The sequence below is a fragment of the Dermacentor variabilis genome, chromosome 1 (genome assembly GCF_050947875.1).
Source record: "Dermacentor variabilis isolate Ectoservices chromosome 1, ASM5094787v1, whole genome shotgun sequence".
Lineage (NCBI taxonomy): Eukaryota > Metazoa > Arthropoda > Arachnida > Ixodida > Ixodidae > Dermacentor > Dermacentor variabilis.
This window is the reverse complement of record NC_134568.1, coordinates 97676831-97686870: the sequence shown is the minus strand read 5'-3', so window position 1 is coordinate 97686870 and position 10040 is coordinate 97676831.

Sequence of the window (10040 nt, the reverse complement as noted above, 5' to 3'; positions counted from 1 at the left end):
ACGACACGCTGTAAGGTGTTCGAAATTTCGGTCATCCTTATACATTGTCTATGGGGCTATAGTGGCGGTGCCTCGGGGCTGTCCGAGTAATCAAGCGTGTCCAAATTATTGCTGTCCGAATAATCAGTTGTTGACTGTATCCTGAATAACACTTCTAAAGGACAAGTGACAACAAAATAGTAAGATTTTACTAACATTCGGTTAACACCCTAGAGGCAAAGCAGTGTCAGGCACAAAAAGGCAAGGTGCAAATATTGGTGCCTCACATGTTAACCTTTCTCCTACTATGTATTCACAAAAATCATGGTCCTGTATCAGATTTGGGAGTTGTTTTTTGCTGCAATTACTTTGGATTGCACAAATGGGTAGTACGGGTGAACATATGTTATGTGTAGTAGACACAGAGATAGCTGTAGCTGCCTCCTGAGCAGTTTCATATTCTTTATACCATTCTCTGCTTGTACCTTGGAACCCTCTTTCCTCTGCCTGGATATCCGACATTTGTTTGTTCTGTCAATGCTTAGCTAAGGGACCATCATGCCATGTCTCTGGGACCTGCATGTTATCATATAGAAGAAATAAGTGCCTGTTCATTTTCTCTAAGGATTGATTTGTGGACATAACTAATATCTGTTTATCAGACCCTATACACTGTCACTGTGGCGAAACCGACGGGCTACCTTGGAGTATCCTCCTTGTGCACCGTCGTGGGGCTGTCATACTGCAGCTGATGTTCACATTTGAAATACCCTTAGCCTTATTTAGTGCCTTTAGAATAAGCATGAGCTTGTACATATGCATCGGGCATGAGTAATAAAATCTGTCCTTTATGCGTATCCTGTGCAACCTCTTGATTTGGGTGTACCCAATCATAGTGTTGATCTGCTGGTTCCTGGGGACCTGGAATGTTGCCTAGGATTATGTCACAGGTAGGGATGCCTGTACATCTTGCCAACGTTTTACCAGTAAAGTAGTGACGACAAGGTAACCTGGGCCTCGGGTAGAACGTGTGTAGTTCCCTCAACCAATGCTACAGCTCTTTGTAGGCAAGAGACCCTAAGGAAACGAGGCCTTGGCGCACTACAGAGGTATTGCTGCCTGTATGTTGCAGCATGGAAACGTCATATACATTTAAAATGTACGCCGTCATGGGCATATTATTGTAAGAGTTACTTTCCTCATGTTCTTCGCATATCGGGCTGGTGATATCACCCTGAGGATTGCTTTCACCGACTTCGGGCCCTGCCACCCCATCTGAAGCTACATATTAACATTCCCAGTTCAAGCATAGCTTCGGACATTTACTGGGCGCTATCCAAAGCACAAGATGCTTGTTCATGCGACAGCCTTTTTTCTGGACTATGTATTACCTCACGCCCGCGTCGATGGCATGTCTGACAAAATGTGGATCTTGTTCTGGCTGGACAATTTGGAGCCGTGTAGAGCACTCTACTACACAAGAAGCATTTCGCAATTGCAGCTCTAGTCGCATCCAGGTATTTGCCTCAGAATATTGTTCATTTCTGATTCCTCTCTGAAGTGGTACACGTTTTTCTGTTGCTGGTCTTCCATAAACTGATTTGCTACTTTTGTAGCTGCGCACATGGCATTCTCTCTCACTGAGAAAGGTCACCAGTCTTTTATTGCAATTTGCTAAGAACTGCTTCGTCATGTACTAGCCACGTACTTCATAGCCATTTCTTCGTTCTTGAGATTGGAGACTCCATAATGTTCCCTGTGCCCATCTGCTGAAGAACAACACTGCAGCAGAGATAGCCTGTATTGGTCATAGTCTAAGCACTCCTGCAGAGGTAGCCTGCCACATACTTTCAAAGCTTCTTTTGTGAGGCACATGCTCAATGCAATGGCCCACTGTGATCTGCGCCGGCCTTGGCTGGTAGTGACACATTCAAATCTGTTGAGATAGGCATCCAAATGATCTTTAGCATGCTGAAACTGCGGGAGAAACTTGTACGGATTTATTGTTCGAGAGCAAACCGCTTGTGCTGCTTCATTGGGTTCTGCCTTCGTTCTGTCCCCTCAGGCTGCCTCCATCTCGGCAACCTTGATGCGTAACTGAAAGCTGCACTCCTCTGCTTCTGCTCATGCTCATTCTGACGATGCCAGTTCAATGGTACGCCACTCACGCTCCTTCGTGTCTTCCGGCTCAATTGCTTTCATCACACTGACAATTTCCCCTCCTCTGTCATCCACTCTCTCAGCTCTGACCCCAACGAGCCTACCGATTCTTTAAGTTCTATTATTCATGGGTGTTCATAACCTTAATTATGTGCTTAAATGACAGAGAACAGTTTCGTCCTGTCATGCGGACACCAAATAAATTTTTTCTTTCTTTTTAACATCCATTTTCACAAGGGCCCCGAATCGCCGATTCAGAAACTTGAGTAACACCTTTGAATGTGTGCCATTTGAGTAATGTTTTCTTGAGAAGACTTTTTAGAAAAGCCACACGTGTACAGTGCAGTTAGGCACGCAACTTGGTTGAGATCCTTATCGATCTATGCTCTACTGACAATGTATTTGTTCACCTCTTTAGGGTAGTTCGGGCCCTAGTAATTATAACTGCAATAATTAAATTAGTCTTTTTAAAAAATTGAGCATGCTACAATATTGAACTCGGATAAATTATCCCTCATATAAAAGAATTGCTCAACATTGTAATTCCACAATAGGAATGCATAGCAAACAGCATGAGCACATTTGAATGACAACAGCACACACTCAAAGCAAGCCCAAGCTTCAGGCAGTATAGTATGGCTCTAGAAGCTGGCTTTCCCACAATGATGTGCAAATGAAATGCTCATCATTGCACATAACATATGAGCATGCAGAGAAGACATTGAGACAACATTGGAACTGTGGCTTGTGTGACCATTTTCCCATCTCTCTTTATGCTCGTCTGTTTGTGCTTTGTGACCAGTTGTGAATGTGTACAATTTTGGCTCGGCTTGCTATACTAGAAAGAATTACCTAGGGTCACCATGTTCGCACTCCAAACATTAGGGAGCTTAGGTTTTGAATGCCCAAAGTTGGGGTTACGCAAACCCCTGGGCCTACGAAAGAATGAAAGCAGGGCGTTGGGCTTTGGATACGCAAAGACACTTGGGTAGGCTATTTGTAAAGCTCTTACTGTGAACATGTGGTTCATGACTGAGGAGTGCTCACTTATACTTAGCAGGCAATGCTGCGGAAGGCATATGCAAGTAGTGCGGTCGTTAAAGTCACTTCATATGTTTCACAGTGCAGTTGTTTCTGACGTGTGATGATTTGTACAAGTTAACTAGTTCATATATTGCAACTACATAAGTCTCGGAGAGCATGAATGAAAAGTGAACTTTTCTGTTCATACCTTTCATCAGTTAATTTTTCACAGTTTTAACATGAAATTGACACTGATAAGTTCTCAAGCTGCAAACCGTACATACAAAAGCAAAGAATGAATGAAAAGTTAAAACTTGTTAGCTTAAAAAAATGGCTAATGGTTTGAATTAGGCTGAGCTTGTCACAAACAGCGTTTAACTTATCATATGCAGTATACCAGAATTTTTTTGCTGCATCTGTATATGGATGTCGTTTTGGCTCACCTTTCCTCGTTTACATCTATCCATAGCATTGCTTGCAATTTTTTTGCCTGCACAGAATATGGAGAGTGCCCACACATTCTGTAACACATACATGACGCTAGTCAGGTATATTAACGCTAGTTAAAAAAAAACATCCCAGCAGAACCAACGTTGAGTTGATGTTTTTGTAAGCGATAGCTTATGCATTATGACAAGAGACGTGCTGCAGATTTCAGTGATAAACACATCCCTCAGCCACCATGGTGGGCCTTGCAGAGAAAGCGCAACTTTATTCAGCATTAAAACGTGTTGGCTCACATCACAAGACAGGACATTCTTGACCTTGTAGAAACATGCCCCAGTACGATGAGAGAATTTTGCCAATGAAGGCGTCCCTTAACTTCTGTCTTCATTGTCACCTAGAGGATGCTCGCGCCTAATACACCAAGTATCTCAAAGCACTGCCTAGTACAAGGGAAATTCGTAAAGGTGTTTTATTTTTAGGCATGTGTCCCTGGCTTAGTGGTTAGAGCACCGGGCTTCTGTGCTAGGGGAACAGGGTTCAAAACCAATCATCAGAAATGTATTTTCTTCATGTATACATACTGTATTTGCACATAAATAATGCGACCCACAATATAATGCGATAGGCAACTTTCAGCCTCACAAAAAAATAAAAAAATATTACCATTTATCGCAAAGTGATGTCACGAAGAAACGGGAAACAATGCATAAAGGCGCATACCCACAGAGCTTTATTTATCATTACTGCGAACTGCCGTGACAAAATAAAGTTAAAGGACGAGTGCTTTACACCTTTGTCACTGTCAGCAAGGTTGTCATCATTCTCGGTACGTGACACCCACCAGGGCTTTATTGTATTGGATGAACAGCACTTCAGAAATTCTTGTGACACAGTCGAACATGGCAAAGCCTTTTACAGATTGCACGCTGTGATGCACCACGTGGCATTGAAGACTGCTCGCATATGTCCATGAATTTTGTACATTGCCCCTTGGCTATCTATGAAACTTCACCGTAGTGCACCAGTGTAACTCAGTGGGCAGCATTTTTAAAAAAATGTTTCATAAGGTCGCCCGAATTTCAACTCGGTTAGCAACATCAGCATACTTATGGCACTTAGTTGTAGCGTTCTTGCTGCGTTATAGCCAAATTTTGGTCAGGATTAAAACACTGCTGTAACTCAGCAGGAATGTTATGAATAAGTGCCATAAATATGCACATTATTAGAAGGGCACACCCTCCTTGACATTGCTAACTGAAAGTTGTTGAAATACAGGTGGCCTTTTGAAACCTCTTTTAAAAATGTTGCCCATTGCGTTACATTGGTGCATTGCAGTGCAGCTCAACAGATGGCAGCAGGGGCAATGTCCAAAATTCTTGGGTATGTGACGCGCTTGCCCAGCAGTGCCTATCGTCTTGCTCAGGATTGCGATTAATACGGTGTAACCATACTGACGTGGAACTAACAGCATTCTAAATCAAGAGAAAAAGGACGGTTTAAATTGCTCGGTGGCAACTCCCAACTCGCTGCTCTTGCGGCAAGGCAGCATGGCGAGCAGGCGAAATTATTTTTTTAATAGAACATGCATTAATTATTGCATTAAAATGCATTAAATTATGCATTAAAAATGCATAATTTTGTAAAATAGAAAATGAATGATATATTGATGTCACAAACCCAAATATATAATATGCAAGGTATGTTTCGAGGCCAGAAATTTTGATAAGTGGACTCTCATTATATTGGTGCAAATATGGCACGCAAACACACAGACACATATGCCAAGCTAATTCACCCTCAAGATTACATAAATGGCCAGAAACATACAAACCATAAGGTACAAGGGGGGAGGGCAAAAAAAAAGCTATCGCTTTAAAATTTTCTCAACCTCCAGTAACACTTACTATATATGCTGGCTACAGTGAAATGTAAGCAACGAAAAGAGATGTTGTGACTTAGCTTGTTGTCTCAAAAGTAAATGTGGGCAAGGGCCTTCGAACAGTTCTTATATTGACTTTGCTATATGCAAGGTTGCTGTCTGCCATAACAATGGACTACAAAGTTGTACCCTGCTTGTATTTCTGAAGGAGTTGTTCCCATTTTTTGTTTTACTGTGTTTAAGATATTGTGGTGTGCAAAAACTGCGGCTTAAGGTTTATAACGGGCTGATCTCACAAGTTTCACTCTGCCACCACTGCTGCAGTGGATGTTGGTGGCATAGAGTTTTATACAATTACTATAGGGAATTGTGGCACTAGTGTCTACGAGAGCTGCAAGCAGGGCAGTTCAGCCAGCATGGGAATAAATTGTAAATTGGTAAATTGTAATAAATGAAGCCACAAGCACAAAGATCAGACAAATCCATGTACTACCCATAATTCCTATAGTGGCTGAACAATTGCAGCGCCTGGATTCCCTCTATGAATTGTAGGAAACTCCATGGCTGGTGATATACATGTTGTTCCGGTGTTGCTACACACAGTAGAAGTAAAGGCCCCCAATATTGTGAATCATACTTGTATAACAAGGAAAAAAGTGTTAGAGCATGTCTGCTTCCTGTTTTGGCAAAACAATCCTTGGCAAAAACCTTTCTTGAGTAAAACTATTTGGTTTACTTTTCATTCAACAGTTTCATTCAACAAAAAATAAGAATTTCTTATGGAGATAACTTTATTTGAGAAATCAGTTTCAAGGCCATGCTCTGACCAAGTCTTTGAAACATGTACACTCACTGCACATGAAGCTGCATTTTGTGTTGATGCACTAATTTATTTGTGCGTTTGCTGTGAATTGAGCAGCTGATCAACCGCTGCATGTACACATTTAACACATTTTAAAATGACTATGCTTAAAGGTGATGTTATGCAGACAAAGCAGAACCACTGCATGATGCATTTCTTAGAATAAGTTGTAAGACAAGGGCGTATAATGTTTGTTGAAAACCTCCTCTATTTTCAACTGGCTCATTCAAGTGTGCTGCATGTTGTGCCACCTCATAGCATTTCTACTGTGCCCGATTTCCCATTTAACATGACCTGCTTGCCATGCTTAGATTTGTAGTTAATATAGTGAGATGGTGCTTTCTCTTTGAAATAAGTGCTTACAGGATGGCCCCAATTTATTTTGAAAACGAAAAATATTGCTAATGATAATTTATCTGCTTCTTGCCATGTGCATTACTGTTAAACCTCGATATAACAGCTACATTTTGCTTTCTGGCTTTGTGCAACAGGTTCAGCTAGTATCTTGCAATTGTGAAGAGCTCAAAAATCAAGTACCAAATGTCTACATCCTTGTGGATACATTCCCAATGTCTAGCGCCCAGTGCTGTGCATAATATTGTTCCAAACACCACCTTTTCATCTGCTGAGCTAGAATGATTGTGTATACAGCCCCTCCAGGCACTGATAATGCCCAAATATCAGAACTAATGAAAATAAATGTTATGCAGAGTCTATGCGCTGTGGGGATCAATGTTATGCAAAGCGTTTTGCAGCTGGCTCTCCAGCATTGTTTGGAGTTCTGCAAAGTGGATTGGGTGTACGATGACAGCAGCATGATTACAGGGCAACAATGATCGTATGGTGATGATAGCATGACAATCAATTTACTGTACTATGGCAGAGAAGCATTACAACCTGCTTATTTGCTGTGACCTGGGCCAATCCCAAAGACTTTACTATGTTGCACGGAATCTAGTAGCATTAGTTGCTATGAGGAGAGTTGCTTTGAGGGAAGGTGGTGCAATGTAGTCTCTTGAAGCGCTAGCTGCCACAAGGATGGAAGAAACTGGCATGCTTAAATTATGGTACCGCTACAGTTTATGAAATGGAAGCATCAGAACCATAGAGTTTAGAACACACATTTTGTGCACATGTACAATATGCAGACAAATTATTCATTGCAACATTGCTTCCTTTATTCTTTTTTCAGTTTTTCCTTTAAGCATAGCCACCACAAAAGCCTACCTCTGCAGAATATTAAGAGATGTATCCGTCACTAGACCATTTGCAGAATTAGCTGCCCTGTATGGCTCTTTTCAAACTAAAAACTCGTTTAAAGAGGGCATTCTTCCTTCTAAATACGGTCCTCCCATGGAGCATGAACACTTTCCAAGAATTGTTCATATACTAGTCATAGTCACCCATTTTCCCCACTAAAAGTTAATGTTTCCCTTCAACACCCTTTACCACTGCTGAATCCCTACAGGGGTTCTGCTGTGGTAAAGGCAAGGCTATTGAATGGAAACAATACTTTATTGTACTAGTCTGTGGACAAAGAAAAAGCCATTTTAGCACATGCACAATCTTTTTAACAAATACTACGTATATTGCTTTGGAAGGTTACCTTGAAAAACATGGCACAAGATCGGCCTTTTAGACTTCTTTTTTTGCTAGGCCAGTTTTGTAGCTCCAGTTTCATAAAACAGTTTCACTACTTTCTTTTGACATTTCACTAGCTCACTTTTATGCCACTAAAATTCTTAATAATTGCATGTAGGCTTTTTTCATTAAACTTAATTATCCCAAGGTAAGATCACAAAACCACCTACCTTCATAGTTCATGCAAAAGCAGCAATTGTCTCTGAAAGATAGTCACTACATCTGCAGAGCGCAGTTATGCCTCCAGCAAGCAATTTGTTTAATGGGTCACTTTCTTAGCAAAATGGGAATTTACTCCCAAAAGTCCACATGGTTGTCAAAGAGGTTCTAAACACACCCAAATCCTTTATGCAGCAAAAGTGCAATATCTTCAAGGAGGACTTTTCCACCTAACATATTGGGCCTATACTCCATTTCGCAAGTCATTTGCAGCACTGTGGAAGCTGCAGGATTCCTTAGCCAATAGGAAGGTCAAATGCCACTCAAGAGGTGTTCATCCATGCTGCATCATCTACTCACCACCACAGTAATTCGCGGTATGTGACGTGCATATGCAAAGGTCCTAACATGTCACGTATCGCAGTAACTAATCATGTACCAAGCAAAAATATTCACCGACGATTACAATACTCCCTAATGCAAAATTTGAGTGCAGCTCTGTATGTATTTTCACTTTGCGATATATTGGCTAGCATGGACAATCTGTCTCATGCAGCACATTACAAACTGAGAGCAAAGTGCGGTGCGTCTGCCTTGCTAATCAAGAGATTGTGAGAGGCAGTGCGTGGGTTGTGCGATTCACAGCAGCCACTGCAGACAGACCTCTGCTCATGCAGCGCTTCGTGTCTATAGAGCTCATGCGTGCTTATCTGGTGCTATACCATAGCCATCGTTGCCGCACAGTGAGTCTTGCGCGGCACTACACTTCCTTCTCATGCTTTCGTTCCACCAACGACGAGAGTGGCCCTTCGTCACGGGGAATTCGTGCCAGCAGTGTCAGCAGCAACAACACCTAAGGAAGTGTCACATCGAGCCTTACTCGTGGCCGCTCACTATTGCCCTTTGCAAGAGCAGTGATCCCCGTCACACACGCTGGTACCGTATACTGTCCTCAGCAGCTGACACCGCGGACTAACATAGCCCCCCCCCTCCCCTTTTCACCCCAGAAGCACAGATCGCCCACGCAGCTGCAGATGCCTAGGCCGCCTCCCCTCAGCTCTTCCTCTGCTTTCCGCCTCATGGTTCCGCTGCACTCTTTGCAGCACTCGTTCGCTCGGTTATACAGACATCGAACAACGCCGACACTTGCCGCCGGTACAGACGCCTAAGAGCTGCACTCTAAAACTCTCCACTCTCACCTATACTGGGACAGTTATGCACGGAACTGTATTCCACTGTGCAAGGATGTTAGCTGTGTACGCCTCGTACCTTTGGCAGTGCTGCAAACAACTTGTGAGATAAAGTATAGCATTCATAGCGTTCGCCAAGAATCTGAGTGAGCAAGCATACTGCCCCATGTTGACTTTCATTTGGCCAATGTTTTTTCCACACTTCCCCAGTGTCATACAAGGCAGCTACTCTGGGCACTAAGCTATTTGTTATATGAGTACTCAAAACTTTCTCTTGAAGTATTTATGGCTGCTGATGTGAAGTATGAAATCACGCATGCTTATTTTGTTTCCACATTTGAAAAGCTATTAACTGGAGCAATTAGTTATAAAAACTAGCACAAAAGCTTGCCATTCTTAACAGTACATTAAGAGAGTTTACCGTAACACGAATTCTAAACACAGTTCAGTGACACAAAGGGTATTAGGCCATTTGTTAGTGACTGCAAAGCCAGTTGTCAACAATTCGGCATGAAGCGACGCTTTTGTGTTGACAGTGCTTCTTGTGCATTTATTAATAATCTCAAAAAGGTTCTTCCAATATCACCAAACTGTTGACGCTCAGTCCCAAAGCTCGGGCTAGGAATTTGCAATGGCTAACAGCTTTCACCAGCTGGCATGACACATGTTCACAAAAGTTAAAATTTTAGCAGACTGCTTA